A 22,129-nucleotide genomic window follows, 5' to 3' on the forward strand; every position below is an offset into this window, starting at 1 on the left:
TCTAATCAATAAATTACACAGTTGAAAGTAAGTATGGAATCGTTCCGGGCAGTTCTGCTGGACAAGAAGTTGAGCAATGAGAATTCCTGGAAAGACAGGACTGTGGAGATGATCAAGGCAATAGGGTGGCAGATTCTGTGATATGCCCCTTGTTTAGAGTGGTCATCCATCCTTCCAGCCATCTAGCATGTACCCTCAATGGCTGACGTTTCATGTCTATATGTATTGATTTTTCAAATCACTTTAATCACTGTGTTTCACTCAAGACCACTCATCTTTTCCAGAGTGACTAAAAGATTGACTGACCGGGATACAAAGGCTTCCTGAATTTAGGACCTCCCTGCAGGTTCAGGCCAGCCACAGAGCACCACATAGGATGCTAAAGCCTTGGTTGTAATAGCTTTGCAACTACCCATTCCTCTGTCCAGCCCTTCCTGACAGGCCTGTCTCCAACAGTACTCCCCAGTAAGTGTTCCGCATACACATTCACGTTTCAGAATCTGTTCCCTGGGAACCCAACAAAAGATCATCAATGAACCATTCAGCGACATGCGCTAGGGAGTGGTTTTTTAGGTACATGATGCTTTTTTTGAAAAGTCTAATGTGTCAGTGGAGGGAATAGTGAACAACAGAGAGTGTGACTGAGGTTCAGAAACTTGTCAGAATGATCAGAAACATCGTTGAACTACAGAATCTAAGTAATAAACAATTTTATGAAAAATATTTCTCCAAAATTCACTTTGAATCATTAAATAGGAATAAAATTAGCTTGGAAAATCATTTATTTAAAATGAAAGTGGAACAGAGTCATTTGACAATTTGATACCTAGATCCTGTGACTGCCAAGTACATTTTGTCGGTGTTGGCAACACACTGAAGCCAGGGCAGATTTAAAGTGGACCAATGGGAAAAGCTGTGCCAAGCTAATGCTGAAAATTGCTTAAACCTAATGCCAGTTTGCTTTACACTAATGCCAGTTTGCTTTTAAATCACAATAAGGTAAAGAAAAGGCTAAGATTAAACTTCTACATCATAAACATGTTTTTTTTGGTATTCATTTCTAGAAATTTGTGATCTCTTCATCTATTCTTCCTCATTTATTCCTCCTCCTATATATCTGCTGGGTATGAATCCAAGTATCCAGTTTCTAAAGCAAGAAATCTGGAAGCCAATTTAGAATCTTATTCACATAATCCTTGCATGCATTTGCTATATCATGCACAAACTGGCTGCTACCTCTTTATGAATGTTTTATTTCATCCTTGTCTCTCTCCAAGTTCATTGTTAATTCTGTAACACTGATAATCAATACTGGCCAGATTATTACTATTGTAATAACTTGTGAGCAGTGTCTTCCAAACCAAACGAAAAACTGTTCAAGCAGTGAATATTCTAAATGCAAATTTAATCATGTTACCCTTCTATTAGATGCTTCTATGAGTTTTGAAGCTACTTCTCTTAACCTAGGATAGATGGCCCCAATAATCTATGAATTACTCTTTTCGACATTTATTGTCACATCAAGTCTTCTGTCTTAACTACATTATACAACTTGTTATGTAATTTTCCAGCTTCTACCTTACTTGTAAACTATTTTTGGTAGCATATTTTTTGGTCACCTAAGCATTTGAGTGTAAAGAAAGTATATTTTTTTCTGATACTCTTTTCTGAATAAATATGTAATCTGTCATATTGCAGGGAATTTTCAGGAATATACACATATAAATCTTAATAGTTGATAACACAGAAAAAAATCATCACTTGGTTTTGACTGAAGTTTATAAAGTCTGTGTGACAAAATGTGGGTCATTTCTCACAATATATTAGACCGCATTTTGATTTAAGGAAGCTCCCCTCCATTGCAAAAGTCCTGAAAACAATATGTGTTAAACCAAAGTACCTGCTTGCAACAATAACTAATTTGTGAGATTTAAATGATAGATAATGTTTATAAGACTATTTAGTATAAAGATGGATATTTGCCAGGTATTTGACATGATAAATTGTCATTCTTAATTCTGATCTTTCAAAATTATAAAGCTTTAATCCAGGACTAGATGAGTAAACAAGAGGCAGGGTCTAACTGATGTTGTGTCCCCTCTAGAGACTAGAAAAACAAAGGACCTGATTAAATCAATTCAGTGTATATTGCACTTTAATGTCAAAGGGAGATGTTCATTTGTTTTTATAAAGGAAATAGCAAATAAAGAAAACCTTTCAGAGGCTCTGTAGTTGTTGCCAATAGACGGTTTCTTTTTAATTCTGAGGGACATCTTTGATGAAGGGAAGTGAAGCAGTTTCAGAAAACATTCATACATCCAAGTCATGTGCAGCTGAAGACGGTGACTGGCAACCATTACATTGGCTTCCACCATGAGAAGAACAAATACCCAATGGGTAAATTTGATTTGAGGGAAGTTTTGCTATGAACAGGTTTCCTAAGTCTTCCTAAGGACAGGGTATGTTCTTCGGAAAGAGTTAATTTTGTGATAGTCAACACACTGAAAGGGGATGGTGGTAACTTCTGCCTTGAATCAGAGGGTTGATCTCATTGCAATTTCTCTCAAACTGAATTGCTCCAGAGAGTAGGAACAGGGTTCCAGTCAGTGTGGAGGTGGCAGAGGCCACTGCTCAGACCAGAGATGGCAACTGCTCTGGGGAAGACATGAATCCTCTAGATCAGAGAACCTTTATTCCAGAGAAGTATGATGTGCTTTTTCACAGGGCTTTAGCAAAGCTGCAGTGGTGGCTCTGGCCATGCCAGGTCTTAGGTGGCCATATTTGGATTCCCTTTCCCCACAGGGGAGGACCCTGGGAGCTCAGCATCCTGCCTTTTAGTAGAAGGAACAGAAACAAGCCCAACATCATCTGCAGTCTGATGTTCAGAGATCATGCCCTCTCCAAGTGCCACCTCCCATTTGAAGACATGGTTATGACCACATACTGCAGAGCAGCTGGTTTCTTTGTGGTATCAACTTTAGCTCACATTGACCATCTGATCATCCTTTTAGGTAGGAACATACTCAAAATATATATGACAAGGTGAAGAGCAGGTGATTGTTGCATTTTGTAATAAATATCAAAGCCAAAGATGTGGATCTTCTTGCAAAGCTCACCTGAGAGATTCAAGTAAATGAGACTATCTCAGTACACATCATAGATATTCTACATCATTGATGTGAGTGATTATACCCTTTTCATGTAATAAAAATGGAACACACACTCTGCAACAAATCTATTTTCTCATTTTTACCAAATGAATGTAAAAATCAAAGGTTAATCTGTACAGTATGTGGGTGTGATTGACAAGATCACACAGTGCTTGCTTCCAAGGGAATGACCCGGGGATGACTCAGGAACCCAGGAGCACACTTGGAAGTCAGGGTCCACTTAACATTGGGTTTGCTTCTGACTTTCTAGGAAGAAATCCTCAAATTCTTATATTTCCAAAGATAGACACTTAAAAGTGCAGATGCAATACACAGGAACATGGTGTTTTTAAAGACTTTTATATTTCTTTGCAAAACTAATGAAGTCAGAGTTATAGATAAGTGTAAATTTTCTCTCTGGGAGCTCACAATGTTTTATCTGAATTTAATGCCTGTCAACAATGAAAACTTGAAAAAATAGAGCAGGATATGACTTTGGGTATTGAGAAATAAATATTTTAATAATTTTTAAAAAATGCAAACATGAGGAAAAATCCATTTCCAACTAATATGACAGTCAACAAGGTTATATTTATGTGTTCAAATAATTCACTCATTATTGCAAAAAGATACTGGATAAAGTCATGGTTGAGAGTGAACAATTCAGAGACATTTCATTTTTGAACTTCAACTCATTTAATACTAATTCAGATACATTGATTTTTTTCATCTCTAAAAACAATGCCTCCATATCACAGTTTTTGGAAAAATAAAAATGAAACAACTTATGATATATTCTTTTTCATAGTACTTGGTATATAGTAAGTCAATAAATATTAGTTATAAAATTCACCAAGACATATTTACTAAGCAACTCTTATGTACACAGCACTATTCTAAATTCAGGTGTGAATAAATATGAATGAGAAAGAATGATTTCTTAATGAACCATTAGAAAACTAGGGACTGTCTAATAATGGTGAATATGAAATTAAATTATGAAATTTAAAAAAAGCTAAAACTATTTTATATAGCCAAGTCGCAATAATTGATCAGTGCTCTCAATGAAACAGGGTGAGAAACAATATTTGTGTGTTTGTGTGTGTGTGTTTGTGTGTATGTGGATAAGAGTGGATTGTGTACTTTTAGAGAAAAGCATTGCTTCTTTCTTGAGACGATGTTATTTAAGTCACAGTCTGTACTAATTGCTTGGTTTTTTATAGCAAAACCATAGTGTGGGCAATGTAAAAAAAAACAGAAGTTCATTTCTTATAGTTCTAGAGTTTAGGATTCCAACATCATCATTCCAGCTAATCTGGAGTCTGCTGAGGAATTTGGTTATCCCTACAAATGATCCCTTACTTCACAGGGTCTTTTCTCTGTCCTCACAGAGAGAGTGAGCAAGCCCTCTGGTGTATCTACTTAAAAGGATATTAATCTTGTTGGATCAGGATTCCACTCTTATGGCTTCACATAACCATTACTTCAGTTAATGTCCTGTTTCCAAATACAGTTCCCCTGCAGTTTAGGGCTTTAATACATGAATTGGAAGAAGGCAATATCATTCACATTCAATCCATGGCACAAACTTAAGGAGGTAACTTTCACAAACAGAAGAAAGTAAGAAAAAAATCTGCACGTGCAGATTTTGCATCGGAAAGATGTAACTAAGAAGCAGTATTGGTAATTTGATGCAAGTATGAGATAAGAAAATTGCCATAGAATGGAGTGGACATGGGGGGGGTCATGGTTTGGAGATTTCATTTTCAATGTGAAGGTAAACCATTGAAGGCATGAAACTAGATGGTAATTCAATGCAATGTGTGTTTTGAAAATGTCCCTATGTTGGCTTTGTTGAGAATAGGTGGGTTGTGGGTAATATTCAGAGGTCATCAAATACAGAAAGTCAAGATGCAAAAAACAGTCAAAAATACAAGTAAATTATTTATAGAATTAATACAAATTGTAGTATGTTTGAACTCTACTAATAGAAAAAAAAGATGGAAATTAAAAGCATCAATGGAATATAAATTTTGTCACATTGAATTTTTAAAGGGGTCCACAAAGGTATAAGTCAACTAATGTATAAGAGGCAAGCTGTGATTCTATTAAAACAGGAAAACCAGACAAGGCGGCTCAGCATCTGTGTAACTGGACCATATCAAGAAAACAGATCCTGCTCTCCTATTTCCACCAATGGTCATGTGGAAATGTATCAGGATACTTTTTTTCACAGTGCCTGGTAAAGTTTTATTGACAGTTGTCTTCAGTCTGCTGTAACAAAATACTGCAGACTGATTGCTTACAAATAAAAAAAAATTCTCACAGTTCTGGAGTCTGGAAGTTCAAGATGCCATCTGATTGTGTGTCTAGTGAGGATCTGCATTCTGGTTCACAGATAGTGTCATCATGTGGTAGAAGGGGAGAGGGACCTGTCTGAAGCCTCTTTTAAAAGGGTACTAATCTCATTCATAAGGACCCCACACTCATGATCTAATCAGTTCTCAAGTGTCCTACCTCCCAATACCATGACATTGGGTGTTAGGAGTTCAACATATTAATTTGGGGAGAGTACAATCCTTCAGACCTTGCAGCAATTATTTGCACACAATGAAGCTGCAGTGGGGAAGAAAACTAAACTTCCTGAAGTGATCTGGACAGTTGCACACAAGGAATGGTAGCTGTGTCTTGATGCCAGCAGTCCCTTAATGCTGAAGGATAGAAGGCGATGGCAAGCCTACCTAGTTCTCACCGATGGCCAAGAGACAGGCTCCCCACAGCAGGGGAAACCAGAGGCAGCCACATTCCAGAAATTGGAAGGGAATGCAGTTGAAGAAAGTAAGTGCTTGAAGAAGGAAAGAATGAGGAATTATTGGGATTAGGATTTCCTGCCTGAGATCTGCCCAAGGCAAGGAGAGCCATGAGGTTTACAGGAAACCAAAAAAAATCTTCTCTTACAAGATAGATTTCCATTTTGTGGTTGAAGATTTGCATTTGGTTTTTGATAGTCCAATGCATAGTTGCTATACTACTCTTGATCAAGCAAAGAGAAACTTTAACTTTTAAATGAATTAACATCCCCAAGTTTCAGTTCAGAAGAATTTTTTGGAGAAAATTATAAGAAATCCAGGAATTCTCCATGATAGCAGTCACAGTATTATTTCTGTTAAGAAAAGAATGGATGGACTGAAGTTGTGGCTCAGTGGTAGAGTGCTTGCCTGGCATGCATGAGACCCTGGGTTTGATCCTCAGTACTGCAAATAAATAAATTAAATTAAAATTTCATTAACAACTAAAAAATGTTAAAGAAGTGGTTGGGGTTGTGGCTCAGTGGTAGGTAGAGCATTTGCAGGGTGCTGGGTTCAGTCCTCAGAATCACATAAAAATAAAATAGAGGTATATGTCCAACTAAAACTAAAACAAAAATATTTTTTTTAAAAAAAGGAAAGAATGGAGATAATTGCTATTATGTAGCATCTGAATTGTATTTCCAAAATGTCTTATTGACATGGACATCTTCTCACAATACATTGATAGGAGAAAATATGTGCATCCATATAGTTTATAAAATATTATATATGTATAGGGTATGTATGAACTTATATATACACATATGTGTACACTGAAAAGAGATCTAACATACTTCTAATGATTAACTCTGGTGGGTATTGTTACTGGTAACATTATAAAATATTTTAATTTTTTAAACTTTTATAACAATCTTATGTTACTATTCTTCTCTGTGGTTGTTTTAAAAGTAAAGAATGTATTTTTTTTCATTGTAAAAGATTAAAAAACATTAATATATGGGGATTATATTTTATTATAGGAAAGACATTTTGGGAGACATCTCATAATTAAAAGTTTGTATAAATCAAGGATAAACGGATTAAAGAATATTTTCTCCTAGAAAAGATAATGGAGAAAAGCAGTTTCAGAACATAGATATTTCCAATCACAGCACATACATCTCTTCAAATGCATGTTTTTCTGCAATGATGCCTTTATTTTATCTAAAATGAAGCCATCTAAATTCAAAACTTGACCTTCTTCATAGAAATTTAGCGTACTTAATTGAATTCCAAAGGTATGTTGTCTGTCATCCCTTTTAACTACCTGAACTGGTCCTACAAAGGCTTAGATAAAAATATTTTTAAACTTTTAACAACAAATGTCAAAATAACACCACACTTTTTGTGTTATTTTCATGGTAATTCTATTGTATGTAAAGGAGCCGTTGGACTTAACTGACATGCTGGAAAAAAAGAAATGAAAAACCAAGGAAAAGTGGATATTTTTGTTTACCATCTCTAGTGACAGAGCTTGTGGCAATCAACAAAACACCTATTAGAATGATCCTGGTTGGCTCATTTTCACATTGCTACAGACTTGCTGATAAAAAGCTAACATTCGTTATAGTTTTACAAAATGAAATTGCACTGCAGATATAGTAGAACACTTCCCTAGAACACACTCTGACACAAACACACATGCAGCCACTCACTGATTATTGCCAGCTTCTCTCAAATGTGAATGTTTCTAGAGTTACCCCTGAAGAATTGGGTGCTGATGTTTCCAATGATTGATTTCATAATTCAATATGTATGTACACATTATATTAAATGTATTATATTTTATTCTCATTTCCCCTCTAACTTACTTGCTAAAAATCACCTTGTGGCCATACTCAGAAGGAAGTATGCTAATGTGTGCTATAGTATTGGTTGTAATAGACTGACTCAAGAATCTGTTACAATGATCTGAAATTTAAGCAATTCATCACAAAAAATTCACCTCAGAATGTTTTCCCTGAGTATACATTTTGTCTTCTATTTGCTTTACCTAGATATAAATAGAAATATTTTGAAGGGATAAATTTCACAAAATCCTGTTACCAGGTAAAAAATATTTCTCCTAACACTAAGAAAAATGAGGTAAGGAAGTCAGCTTTTCCTGTTTCATTAGTATAATCTAAAACATTTAACAAAGAAAGTTGACTTTAATTATGGACATAAGGCTTTTCTTGAAAATAAAGGGCCAGCTATCTCCTGAGCTATGATTAGGTCTCCTAAGAATTAACTTATAAGAAATTTAGAAAAAAAAAAACACTAATATTGAATGAGGACTAAACTATTATCATCTATTTGAGATGATGAGGAAAAACTTGCTAATACAAACATAACAGAAAAAAACAGGTTTTTGAAGAACTATTTGTTTAAGGAAAAAACCTTGCTTATAAATTTCTCCCCATTGATGCAATTTTAAACGTGTGATCTTCTATGGATTGAATGTTTCTCTCCAAAAATCAATGTTTTGGAAAATTAATTTTCAATGTGGAGCAGGAGGATGGGGAGACTATTGGAAAGTGTCTAGTTTACAGAGGGTGCCCCCCTTGTGACTGGATTAAAGTCACTACAACAAGCACTTGTGGGTTTATTCTTGTGTTCTGCCAAGTGAGGAATGTGTTCCTCTCCTCCAAAGGATGGGGCATTCAAGATGCCATCTTGGAAGCTGAGACAGGGCACTCATAATCATCAAATTTATAGGTACTTTCATTTTGAACTTCCCAGTCTACAGAACTGTGAGAAGTTTCTGCTCTTTATAAATTAACCAGCCTCAGTTATCCTGATACAGCAGCACAAATAGGAATAACAGATGAACCCACCACATTAAAATAGAACCCCTCTGAATCTCTTCTCTAATGTGAAATTAAGTACCTATCAGGCTTTTTGTTTTTCTGTACACAGTAGGGTTCACATTAGTAAATTATCACTCACTATCTTTTCAGTAATTAATAACATCCTGTCTTTCCTTGCAATTTCCGACAGTCATCATGCTTAAATTACAATGAATCTTCCAAAATAAGAGTGTCATGAACAGAACACAAAACAGTTATAATCCAATAATTCTAATGATGAAAGCAAGTAAGTTTAGCTAAGAAAATAAGTTCATTGATACAAGAGATTGACATTGAAGGCAAATTTATTTCCCAACAGTTTTATAATTTACATTTCAATTTTTTGGATGATGGTCCCTACCTCAATTTTATGTAAACAAAAATAATTCGAGTCACATCATTTTATCAGAGCTTTCTGAGGAAGAGAAAATTCTGAATTTTTATTAATGATTGATCAGGTTTACTATTATGTATTTGTCAGTAAATCAACCCATAATTACATATGCAAGCAGAAATGTCATGCACATTTGTATTTCCAGTTTTGCATTTCTAGAAGCAAAAGGTGCTTAACAGATGGAGCAATATTGAACTTTACCCAGTGTTACATTCATCTTATGCACAAGTCCATGCAGCAAGCAAGCCAACTTGACAGTTTAATTCCACATTAGGATAATGCTTGGAAGGGTAATCCTATTCGCACGGCAGGATAAGGATGCCTGCATAGTGGCTTTGGCCTATAAAATTGTTAGCTATAAATTCTGTGCTGGCATTATGAGCTTCTTAACTTCTAAACCAGCTTTTTCTTAGCATCCTATTGCCAGGAGTAGGTTATTTGTCCCATAAATCCACCTAACCCATTATATTTTTCTTTTTGAAGTCATTTGGCAAATACTCAAAAGTAATGAAATCTGCTTTTAAACTGGATTATCGTAATCTGTACATAATAGTCACATGTATGTAAAAGATATGGACTGAGTTATAAATTGAATATATTTATTTATGACAGTAGATTTAAAGAATAACAGGACAGATTTGTTTCTTTTTTTAAAAGCTGTATTTAAGTATAAAAAATTAAGCAAATATTCATTTGAATAAAGATAAATGTTCACAATAATTTTTACGGAAAAATCAAAAAGGAAATTAAAATACCTCTTGGTTTGCTTAGTTTTTATAAACAATTTTTAATCTGACTGCTCAGCTGTGTACCTGTCCATACTTTTATAAGCTACATGATGTAGGAGTCTCATCTCTGCTCTGTGGAGATGTGAACGTGGGTAGGGGAGCCACAAGGGTCTTTGAGTAATGTCTTCCCTGTCATTCTATTCTAACACACCAGTTACATGTCAGAAACTTCAGGCTCCAAGGAAAAATACAAGTGTCTTAAAGCCAAGTGTTTTTATTCTTAACCCTTCATTTTCAAATAAAGATATTAAAAGCAATTGAAAATGAAGATCAGGCCTGAAGTACTCATGACCAATGGCTAGTTAGTCCTGGGTGACCTTAACCTCACTTGATTAGTAAACAAGAAAATTTGAACATGAGCTCTGTCTTCTAAATGTGTACATTAAATGAAAACAGAACTTATAGTCAAGAAATAAGAAGCAGTCAACAAACAGAAGTATTTAAGGACTTTCAGTGGGAGATGTCAAATAAAGCAACTGTATATCTGTAACCAAATTTTTGTACTTAATAGCCTCCCTTTGGGGCTCCGGAAGTACTTCTGTCATGGAATTTACGTATGGAGTGCTATTTGCTCAAAAAAAATCTATTAAAAATTTTATTGTGTTACAGTTTTAGTTTTTCACAGGCTAAAATATGCCTGGGACATATTTGGGTAGGATCTTAATATTGAAATCAATATGTCCTGTGATCTCTTTCAAATTAAAGAGAGGTTGATTTTCTCTGAGAAGGTTTGAGGAGGTGGAATTCTTTCCCACTTCTCGTTTTACCTATCTCATTGAGGTTTTGCCTTTTTTCAATTTCTTAAGAAATTCACTTTGTTTATTAATTTACACTTTTTCTTTTATAATTGCACTCCAATAATCCATGAGTATCTTTCTTTAGCTGTCCCTCTCAATTAATTATGATTTATACCATTTTGACACAAGAATCACCAAAATTACATTTGGTCACATATATCTTGACTACATTAATTAACTTGTAGACTATTTTCTCAGAGCAGTTTTCTATTCATAGCAAAGTTGTACAAAGAATAAGGAGTTTTCTCCCATTTATCCCTTGCTTTCTCCATACACATTGACTGTCATTTTTATTCTTCTTGTTGTAATTACATTTTCACAGTAAATGTCATTGTATGATGTATTCATGTTTGTATCTATGGAAACAAGAATGTTCATAATAATTGTCACTCCACAGATCACCTATATCAACTGAGAGCAATCTCTGTCATAAGTGTCAACTTTAGTGGAAATGGCATATGTATCTTTATGAGAATTATTTTTTAAAATTTTAATTTGTTATATATAACAGCAGACAGCATTACAATTCATATTACACATATAAAGCACAATTTTTCATATCTCTGGTTGTACACAAAGTAGAGTCATGTCCTTCATGTCTTCATACATGTACTTAGAGTAATGATGACCATCACATCCACCATCTTTCCTTCCCTATGCCCCCCCTTCCCCTCTTCCCCTTTGTCCTATCTCAGAGTCTCTTCAAACACAGGAGGAGAGGTTTATGAACTACAAGGCAAACACAGAACAAATGAAATAAAATGAAAACAACAATTACAACTCTTATTTCTAAGCAAGGCTTAGATGGAACTCTAGATTACAAGAATGGAGTTTCTAATTTCCACTACATTTCATATATTTTAGTAATGTCAGCATATTCATATTAACCTGGAAGCCTGGTAGAAAACACTGATGAAGAGATTTTTATCATGAGACATTTTTCTGTAATTGTTTTATGACAGGGATTATGCATTATTTGTTTGTTTGTTTTTGAGTTTTGCACATTTATTTATTTATTTTTATTTATTTATTTATTTATTTTTTAATATTTAATTTTTAGTTTTCGGCGGACACAACATCTCCGTTTGTATGTGGTGCTGATAATCAAACCCGGGCCGCACGCATGCCAAGTCGAGCATGCTACTGCTTGATCCACATCCCCAGCCCTTGCACATTTATTTTTAAAATCTACTTTATTCTGGATTAATGTGCATATGATAAATTGCTGTTTTAAAAAGTCCACTTCATTATTTTTGTAATTTTTTTCTTCCTGTCCATCACTCAAATCATCATATATGGAATATGTTCATTTTCCTTTACTACCAAAATTTTCTTATGCCCTTTGCCCTAAATCCTCCCTCCCATCTCTAGCTCCAGTCAGTTTTGAGTGACTATGGATTAGTTTTACCTGACCTAGAATCTCACATAAAGAGAATAACATAGCATTTTCCTTCCATGTCTGTTTTGTTGTTATTGTTTTTATTTTTGTTACCTAAATCTTCTTAAATTTACCCACATTGTTGTTTTATACAGATATGGTTGGTTTTTGTTGCATAAAAGCATTTGATTGTGAGCTTATACCAAATTTCTTTATCTGAAGAAATAGGTCTTTTATGGGTTGCTTTAAAAAATATTTTCTAAAATATTTGAATTTGCCTCTTTAACTTTAGATAAATGTTGTACTTAGATACATTTTACAACAGAAGTTCATTAAAATGACCACTACTTTCATCCCATGGGTTATTTCAATACTGCCTTCATATAGTCAAAATATAATGTCCTGTTTTCACCATCAGAAATGTTGACTTCATTGTTCGGTTTCAATTTCATCAACTATTTCATGTTGTTTATCTCTTTAATGTCTAAGTATAAGACTTAATCTGAGTTAATATTTGTATTTGGAAAGACAAAAAGGTTGAGGCAGATGTCTTTGGATAGCCAGTTGTTCCATCACTATTCTGTAAAACAACATCCTTTCCTATGGCAGTGTTGTCAAAAATTAACTAACGTGATTTGGGGGAAGGCTTAGTTTTTAGTGGATTGAGCAAAGAACATAGGTGGATTTTCATGGAGATGAATAGTGTGTATTTCTAGACGCTGAAAGAATCTATTTCATCTGTAAATCTGTACTCTTATGAAAAAATGACACTGCTTGATACTTCTAAAGTAGGTGTTGAAGTACATTAGTGTAAATCTTCCAATTTTGTTCTTATCTCAATTTTACTGTAAGTTTTTTTTTTTATGTCTTACTAGGTCCATTCCAATTTTAGAATCAGTTTTTCAACTTCTAACAAAACAAAAAGATGTTTGGGGGATATTTGAGGAATATGCTGAATATATGCATCTATTTTGAAAGAACCAGAAACCTGACAATATTTTTTTTCTTAAATATAAAAAAATTAACATCCATTTTCAAATTTTAGGCCATCTCATTGCTAGAGGTGCTTTGTAGTTGTTAGCTTTCAGTGTTTCATATTTTGTGTTATATCTATCCTAAAATATTTTAATTTCATTCTCTGATATTTTGTTTCCCAATGTATGAAAATGCAACAGATATTTTCTAGTAGGTTTTCTAGATTTCTTTGATTATTTCCATAACTATAAAAATCCTATTTTCTGTTAAAGAAAACATTTTTGTGCCCTTTTTTTTTTTTTTTTTTTTTTTTTTTTGCAAATAACATACTTTGACCTGTATTTCACTAGCTAGGACCACCAGATAAAAGTTTAATAATGGTGGTGAGAGTGAATTTTCTTGACTTTCTAGTCTTAGCAAGAAAGTAGTCAGTCATTTGTCAATAATTATAAAGTTTAATATAGGTTTTTCAAAGATGTCTTTTATCAGAATGAAAAATAGTATTTTTTATTTTTAATCATGTACAATGTATCATGAATGGATATTGAGTTTTATCCCAGACTATTTCTTTGTGTAATGAGATTAACCAATGCTTTATTTCTTTTACTCAGTTAACATGCAAGTGTGTGTGTGTGTGTGTGTGCACATCTGTGTGTATCTATGTTTATATATGACTTTCAAATGTCAATCCAACCTTGCATTTATGGGTGGAGGTTCATGTTATATTATTTTTAAATCTATTATTCAAATACATTTCTAATTTTTTAAAATCTTTTCACATCTGTATTCATCATGACCTCCCCAAGTGTTCTCTTCTCAGCTGCCTGACCTCCTTGCTCTTATCTGGTTACTTTCCTGCATCAGGACTCAGAAAATGCCACCTGGAAAAAAATCTGACTGTCCATGGAGATATTTAGTACTACTACGGTGACTGGTAATTGTAGTGGCTGTTTTAAATGAGATCAGTTGCATTTCTGCTGTCTTAGATCCATAAACAACATACTAACCATGTCACTTATGAGCAACCAAATATAAAGACAGAAGTCCATAAAAATGACCTGTTTCCATCTCCTGGGTTTCTTCAATACTACCTTCATATACTCAAAATGTAATGTTGTCCTGGTCTCATCATCAGGAATTTTAACCTTAATGTTTTGTGTTAATTTAATTGAACATTTTCTTTTGTTGTTCTTTGTTTGGGTTTTTGTTTTTAATCTTTTCAAGTATTCTCTCATAAAGTCACAGTAAGAGAATTACTGGTCTAAATCAATTAAGTTCAATCAATTCTTATAAAGCTTTGCAGAGAGTTCTCTGCCACCATGCTAGAGGTTAAGTAATTTACACAAGTTCATTTTTCAAGTAAGTAGATAATCTGTATGATGTGGTGATCACTAGTGTTCCTGTTCTTTGCACTCTACAGTCATACCTTCTTTGGCCACTATTATGGTATTTATTCCCTTAAATTTACTAACATTATATATAGTGAAGTTTCCTTTTGAACTGCCTACTTATATCAACAGGATATCCCATTCAGTAAAGAACTGCCCTTAAAAGATCAAAACTATGTGATTAATATTTTCAGTACCCAGTCATGGTCCCCTCTACATCATAGAAACATGATTCCTTTTAAACTTTTGCTGAGAGGGACTTTTTCCAATTATTTATAACTGAAATAATTATCTCATATTAACTCCTATATAAATGTTAAATTCATTGCTATCTTAAATTTACTTTACTAAATTGAAATTCCTTCTGTCAGGTTTTTTCTTATATAAGCAACACAAAGTAAGTCCCAATAATTTAAGTAGGAAAACTAATTTATTTAAAGAATATTGACTGTTGGTGACTTGATACTCATCAAGTCCTACTCAGAACAGAGATTCCAATTTGGGAAACAGGCATGCAGAAAAAGAGACTAAGAATCTGGTGTACAGCCCAAATCATGCCACAGGAAGTGTGTGACAGGGAACATAGTCACATTACTGTTGGACACTGGATATTGATATATCTACCAGAATTGAGCAGTAGAGCTTCAATGTATATTCTTCTAGACATCTTCTTCTTCCATGGTCACCGGATGGCTGAAAAATTCTCCATTGTTTCTGCTCCACACAATTTTGATCCTGTCTCTAGTTGACCCATCGCAATCATATGCAGGTGTCCACGCTGCTAAGTAGATAGAAGTGCAGGCCTGAGATGCTAAGCTCCTCTGCTGTATAGTCAGTTCTCCCTAAGTTGGTGGGAGATCAGATACCAATTTGGAGGAAAAAAACTGCAACCCTACTTTCATCCATCCTGATTGATTTCTGTGAAGAACCCTAGATAAATGTCTCCATTTGTCATCCTAGATCCTATAGCCTCTTAGTCAACAGAGCAGTTCACTAGGACTGTGGCCCCTTGTATAATGAATCAATCTTAATATGCAAACAAAACCAAATTCAAAGAAGTGAATAAAGAAAGCATTTTAACTTATTAAGTCATAGTTCTCACTCCAAGTCAACTAAATTCTTTGAAATTAATTTTTCCATCCTTCAAGAATCCATGCAATCTAACCTTGTTAATTTTGCTGTCGAAGAATCACCATGACAGCGCTGTTTTATTTTAAGTTCTTTATATTTGTATCATAAAATTATGTGGTTATTATGATATATTTGCTTTGGTTATAAAAATGTGATTAGGTATTACTCATAACATCAGTTTTAAAATGTACTTGAAATTTTTATGAGGGTGTGGTGTTAATAGTTTAGTGAAAGAAAAGTATTCATTTTCCAAACTAATTTTATCAGACTTTACTTGAAATAACATATATGAGGAATCTCAGACTGAAATATAAATAAAGACATATCAGTATGCTTTCTTTGGATATTTTCTAATCACTTTCAATTATTTTAGACAATCTACAAAGTTACAGGTTTAACCATATATTCACACAAAATTTTTATATCAATTTTGCTCTGTGTACCTCTGTATTGCTCACAAACTATTTGAACTTCTCTTCAAAATATTTTCATTACAAATGACTCCTAAAGTGTTCAGATGAAAAAACAATCAAACATCAGTTACTAAGTAGTGCATTTATTTGATGTATATAAATTTTATTTAGCAGAAATATAAGAAGGAAGTTAAAAATCAAGGTATTAAAAGTTGTAGTTGGCTGGGAACAGTGGCACATGCCTATGATCCCAAAGGCTTGGGAGGCTGAAACAGGAGGATCATGAGTCCAAGCCAGCTTGAGCAAAATTGAGGTCTAGGTAACTCAGTGAGACCCTTTCTCTAAATAATACAAAATAGGACTGGAGATGTGGCTCAGTGGTGAAGAGTCCCTGAGTTTAATCCCCAGTACCACCCCTAAAAAAGTTGTAACTGAAAAGGTCCAATTTAATAAAAAATTAGAAAACAAGCAAGTCAAAATAATAAAATGAAAAAAGATATATCATAAATTCCACTATTTACTGATAATAATAGTAGTCCCTCCTTATCTATGGGCATCTATTCCAAGAGTCCCAGTGGGTGACTGAAACATGGATGGTACAAACCCCACTTATACTACATTTTTTTCTATACATAAATACCTTTGATAAAGTTTAGTTTATATTAGGGAAAATAAGAGCTTAACAACAATAACTAAAAATAAAATGGAACAATTAAATCAACCTGTTACAAGAAAATGTAAGTGAATGTGGTCTCTCTCTCTCTCTCTCTCTCTCTCTCTCTCTCTCTCTCTCTCTCTCTGTCTCTCTCTAAAAATTAACCTTTCCATTTAAAGGCAGTCCTTTTACAGCTCCAGTGTGTCATGTAAGAGTTGCCAGCATCATTGCTCTTATATGTCAGGTTATTATTTAGTAAAATAAACATGACTTGAACAGAGGCACTGAGAGACCACAATGGGGCATGGGATGAGCAAGGCCGCTATGACATGAGGTAAGGGCAGGTAGCAGTGGAGAAAAGGAGGAGCCACATCCCAGACAGAATGAAGTCAGACTGCAGAGAGTCCACATATTACTCAAAATGGTGTGCATTGTGAAACTAATGAATTGTTCATTTCTGGAATTTTCCATTGAATATTTTGGGTCTGCAGACGACTACTGATAACAGAAACTGCAGAAAGTGAAACTGCAGAAATGGAAAAATACTGTGTTATTAACTTTCATCAATATGGACCAATCTACAACCTAGATTTATACAGATGTTGATTCTTCAATCTCAATTTAATATGGTTTAATTCCTTGATTCACTATATATTTATGTGCTTGCTAGCCATTTTTACAGAGTTCTTCATGTCTTTTCCAATTTCCAACAAAATTAAATGCTGATTAATAAATCAAATGTACCTATGAGAATGGTTCTTTATAAGAACTGTTTGAACTCTCCAGTAAAGCCAAGCTACTCTTTTTAAAAGCTTCATTATAATTTTATATTATTAGTCAACATTTTTCTTTCATTCCCGGTGATACCTGTTTCTCACTAGGTGTAATCGACAAAGCGTTAAGTAGAATTTATACTGGCGTGGTATCAAATTTATTTAAAAGAGCAACCATGCAATTACGGTAGACTTTATAAATCCCTATGGTTTCTCAACAGCATGGTAATATTCACAGTTTTACAGCCAAGAGGATACTTGTGAGATTGTTGTTTCTATTTCCAATAAACTTGGACTTAAGTGACTAAAGGAGAGTAGAACTGAAGAGCAAGCCGGACTCACCCACTTAGGTTAGTGTTGTGTTTACAACAGCTGATGCAAAACTTCAGCCCATTTGTAAGCAACTGAAATTAACCATGAGCAAGGCTCTTCCATCTGACAGTCATTAGTCCTTTCATTTGGATTGATCAAAAAATAATAGCACTTACAATGCCTTTCAGCACAGGCACATGTGGGAATTATCTCTCCTTCAACAGGGCTACTTTACCAGTTCTCATCAGGTAGAAAAACCTTGTCTTTCCATCTAGAAATGTTTGAAAGCAGTTTTGATGGCAATTTTTTTAAATGGTTTTGTTCTTTTGTAGTAAAAACCCACTTAAACTAAGTCTCTCTCAAATTGAAAATGGTATAAAAAGTAAGAAAACTGTGACTGGGTATCATGCATTTGTAAGAGAATCAAAGAGGCAGCACGGGAGCCTGGATATGAAAAATATTCTCTCAAATTTATATGTCCCCATCAGGAGCTAAGATCATCTTGCCGTGTTTGTACTTTAGCTAAGGATGGGTTCCACTTGTTATTGTTATCACCCTTGAATGATGCCCTTAGCAGAAATTTCCTGGATTTCTCAGTAGGGATCTTCAGTAATTAGATCAGGACACCAAATCTTTCTGTTAAATATTGTTTCCATCTTTTTTTTTTTTTCCCTGAGATGGTTTGTGTTACGTAATTTGTACGAATAACCAGCACAAAGCCTGGTCAAGGATTCGAAAGGCTAACCTTTTTTAAATTGTATTTTTAAATAAAAAGTAAAACAAATTTCACCTGTTTATCATACATTTTACAGAAAATATATTTCATTATTAATGCATTTACTGCTTTTAATAATTAAAGATTGATATATCACAGGTCCTTTATTAGACCTATTTTTTTATTTATTATAATTAGTTATACATGACAGTAGAATGCACTTTGACACATCATACATAAATGGAGTATAATTTCTCATTCTTCTGGTTGTACATGATGTAGAATTTCACTGGTATGTAGTCATACATACATAGGATAATAATGTCTGATTCACTCTACTCACCTTCCTAATCCTCTTCCCCCTCCCCCACTTTACTTCCTTCTACCTAATCCAAAACTTTATTCTTCCTAGCACCCTCCACCTTATTGTGAATTACTGTCCATATATCAGAGAAAATATTTAGCTTCTTTTGGAGGGGCTGACTTATTTCTCTTAGTATAATATCCTCCAGCTCCATCCATTTACCACCAAATGCCAGAATTTAATTCTTCTTTGAGTAATATTCCATGTGTGTGTGTGTGTGTAACATTTTCTTTATCCATTCATCTGCGGAAGGACACTTAACACAAAAAATAGTAATAATCCAATCAATAAATGGGCTAAGTAATTAAACAGACACTTCACAAAAGAAATACAAAGAATGAACAAATATATGAAAAAAGTTCAACATCTCTAGCAATTAGAGTAATTCAAATCAAAACTATTCTAAGATTTTATCTCACTCCAGTAAGAATGGCATTTATCAAGAATACAAGCAACAATAAGTGCTGATGAGGATGTGGAGGAAAACATGCACTCATTCATTCCTGGTGGGACTGCAAATTGTCGCAACCATTATGGAAAATGTTAGGGGGATTCCTCAGAAAACTTGGAATGGAATCACCATTTGACCCAGTCCTCTCACTGCTAGGTTTATCCCCAAAGGACTTAAATCAGAATACTACAGTGACAATGATACAGCCCCATCAATGTTTACAGCAGTTCAACTCACAGTAGCTAAACTATAGAACCAACTTAGGTGCCCTTCAACAGATGAATGGATGAAGAAAATGTGGTATATATAGACCTATGTTTTGGTAGAATTGTTAAACCTATTGATTCTCAAAACGAAAATTAAAAATAAATAAATAAAAAGAAAGAATGAAGGAAGGGAAGGAGGGAGAGAGGGAGAGGAAGATGAAGAAAGAGGGAGAGAGGGACGTTGGGAGGACAGAAATACTGAGAAGCCACCTTGACACAATGGTATTATTGCAGTGGTCAGTGAGGTTGTCTATTAGAATGATCTATAAGCTTTATACGGTAGATATCCAAATTCTAGTTCTGAATTAAGAAAACACCCATTATGTTATCAACATATGAGATAATATATGATGAAAGAAATAAAATGACAATGTAGAGATTTTTTTGTTTGTTTGTTTTTTAATTTTTTAAAAAAGATGTCCACATTGTTCTGGGATTAACTTCCCACTGCACTCTGTCATCCTGATCTTCAACTTGAATGTCACATTGAAGGCCTGAAATCAACACTTCAGAACCAACCAGTTGGAAGAATCCTTTGCGTTTTCCTGCTAATTATCTTATAGATTTTTAAAATTCAGGTTCCACAATGAATTCCTCATAATCACACTGTAACAGTCCTTCAAATTTTCATAAGTTCATTATATTTTTAATGTTCAAGTACGAATACTTTTTAGAGCCAAGAGTTTATGAGTGTATATTTAATACAAGTAGTTGGGACACAGATTGAATCAAGCTTAATATCTTGTTCTGATAAAAGGCATTTGCTTTGAGTTCCACAGATCCTCAGGGAGACTGGTTAAGAAAATGTGAATGAATCCATGAAAATCCATTGCCATGCTGACAAACCACCGAGTGAACTATGCAGGCTGTGTCAGTTCTATCATCTTTGTTTACAAATGAGAGAATTATATAGAATCAAATAAAACAGTTTTGGCTAATTTGCTCTACAGCTCTACAAATCTGTTACTAGTTTGAAGATTAATGAGTAAAGTAAAAAAAAAAAAAAAGGCCACTCTATTTTATTTGTTATAGCTTTCTACATGGAAATTCTATCTTTTAAATGACCCTTTAACCTGTCCTGCTTATAAAATTAGTGAACATAAAAATACATCAATTTTATAATACTAAAGTAGAAGGACATTTTTTAGAAGACACACAACGATATGAAACAAATGTGAAACCATGGTGCATGAAATTAAAGCAAGTGAGATAATTTACTAAACTTGGTGATATTGTTTTACTATTTTTCAGAATTCTTGTGTAATTCGTATATATACACACACATACTGAAAAACTAAATGTCATTTCATATTTGATTTTTATACTGGTGTATATAATCCTAATTCAGAGATTACGATAAAATATAAAATGGGATTGAGAAAGAAAGAGGGAGAGAAATTGTTTGATACAATGTCTTTAAAATACATATTTGTTTGCTTTACATGTAAAGACTTTGTTGAATTAAGTCAAATAATTATAACTCAAGCCCATAATTGTTCTTTTATGGAATCAGATAAAAATTCAATTAAGAGACTGCAGGAAATATATAAATATTGCATCTTAAATCATAGGTTAGCTCCATTTAAAGGGATCTCACTGGTGGAGTTGAATTTTAATCATTGGTATTAGGGCAACTAAGTAACCATTTTGAAAAAAGAAAAGTTGAATCTAAGTTTTTGATGCACAATAAAAAGTCACTGAATAAACAAAAGAGCCAGCAACCAAAGGAATGATCAACAGGTCATAGCACTCAGGATGCAGCTAGGAAAGGGCCCCATACACCAAGTTAGGAACAATAAACTTCATGAAAGTAATGGGAACAACAATTATAACATGCTGCAATATGAAATTTTATGCATAACTCCATTATACTGCTTAAGAGAAAAGATTCATGCAAGAGGAGAATACTTTTTTAAAGAGAAGATCATCAGCCAATAAATGTAGGAGAATGAGAGCTGCAGAAAATTATCAGTGTACGCTAAAAATCATTTATACAGGTTGGGAGCACTGTCTCACATATAATTTACATAACAGCAAAGTGAATTTCTTCCTCTCCAATGAATGGATCTAGCAAACACAACCAGATGATAAGATCACCAATAAGGACAAGAGGACATCATGTCCATAAGGCTATACAAAGGAAATCATCCACATATTTTTTTTTTTTTTTTAATGTCCAAATAAAGTTTAGCTCAATCATCAATTTAGTGTAATTGCTGATGAAAAAAAATACCTAGTGTATGATTTTCTATATACTGTTTGGCCTGGTCTTGTATAATGAGCTTTGTTCCACATCCCCCTGACTGGAAGAAACTTCTAGCATTTTTATAACTATCCATTGTGGCTTAAAGATAATCATTTTCTCCTTGTGAGAAATAATATTTCCAGGCTGAAGCTGTTTGGATATTTCTCTGCCACTCATCTTTGCTTTCAAGTTCAGACTTCACAACAATTTCCACCATTAGTTAGCTTGAATATGTGAGTCCCACATGATCCAGTAGCA

Source organism: Marmota flaviventris, chromosome 7 (genome assembly GCF_047511675.1).
Source record: "Marmota flaviventris isolate mMarFla1 chromosome 7, mMarFla1.hap1, whole genome shotgun sequence".
NCBI lineage: Eukaryota > Metazoa > Chordata > Mammalia > Rodentia > Sciuridae > Marmota > Marmota flaviventris.